Genomic DNA, 1,270 nt, shown 5'->3' on the forward strand with positions numbered 1-1,270 from the left:
CCGAGGTGCCCAAGATTGGTGCGCACCAAGGAGCGCTCCGAAGTGCGCTCCAAGGTGCGCAGGTGCGCGCGAAGTCGAAAGTTGGGTTAATTGTCCGGTTTGCCTCGGGTGCGCACCTTGCGTGCACCTTCGCCAGGGTGGGCGCCTTGGTGCGCACACCTTGGCTGGGCTGCGCACCCGGGCGCGCACACCTTGGCACCCGCGTTTCCTTCATTTTAAATTTTTTTTTTTTACAATCTCTCAAGTGGGAAATTCTATAATCTCAACTTTTTTTGCCTTTTCAGGAAACTTTTGAATGGAGCGCATCATTGGTGCGCTCCGAAGTGTGCTCCAAGGTGCGCACCTCTGGTGTGCTCCAAAGCTCTCTCCAGCTGCGTGCACCTGCCCCGGCCGCGCACCCGGCCCCGCCCAGCTTCGCTCACCTGTCCCGGGCGTCTGGTGCGGAACCTTAGAGTAAGAAACATCACCGTGCACCTTGGCCAACGTGCGCGACTCGACCGAGCGCGCACTGGCCGAGGTGCACACCGATTTCACCTGGGTGCGCGCGCAGCACCTCGGGCGCACCGGGGTGCGCGCACAACGCCCGGGTTGCACCGTGGCCTGTGTGCTCGGGGCGCCTCGGGTGCGCGCTCGGTGTCGCCCCCCGCGCGCGCGGTAGTGCGGGCAGCGCACCCCGGCCCGGCCCGGCCCCGACGAGAACGCAAACGGGCAAAAGGTTTATTCAAATAGCATTGCGACGCCCGGCGAAAAACTAAGAAAGGGTGCAACACCGGGACTTCCCGGGAGGTCACCCATCCCAGTACTACTCCGGCCCAAGCGCGCTTAACTGCGGAGTTCTGATGGGATCCGGTGCACTAACGCTGGTATGATCGCACCCGTTATGAGCTTGTCGCAGTGTGTACTTAGCAAACCGCGACCCACGTGCGAATCCACCCCGGCCACCCACCCCCGTCGAGGTGCACACCCTCCCTCGCGAAGTGCGCCCCGTTCGCCAAGTGTGAGCCCTGCCCGGGTGCGCGCACCTTGCTAGGGCGTCGGGTGTGCACCCGGCCCGGCCTACGTGCGTGCACCTGGACGGGGCGTCGTGTGCGTGCAGTGTCCCGTCTGCAACGCGGTGCCCACACACCACCTCGGGCGCAACGACCTGCGCTCACATGTGGGCCGAGTGCACCTTGGTGCATGTTCGGGGCGCCTCGGGTGCACGCTCGATCTTGCCCCGGTGCACCAAGGCGCTCGGTTTGCCCCGGGTGCGCACTTGGTGCAAGGTGGG

General features: G+C 64.6%; 1 non-coding gene across 1 annotated transcript; it reads right to left on the minus strand.

Moving 5' to 3' along the window:
• Nucleotides 1–758: 758 nt before the first annotated feature.
• On the minus strand, nucleotides 759–877 carry LOC131870367 (5S ribosomal RNA). Its single transcript, XR_009368679.1, has one exon. It is a non-coding gene; the product is annotated as a 5S ribosomal RNA (ribosomal RNA).
• Nucleotides 878–1,270: the final 393 nt, after the last annotated feature.

This window comes from Cryptomeria japonica, unplaced genomic scaffold (assembly GCF_030272615.1).
Source record: "Cryptomeria japonica unplaced genomic scaffold, Sugi_1.0 HiC_scaffold_323, whole genome shotgun sequence".
Taxonomy (NCBI): domain Eukaryota; kingdom Viridiplantae; phylum Streptophyta; class Pinopsida; order Cupressales; family Cupressaceae; genus Cryptomeria; species Cryptomeria japonica.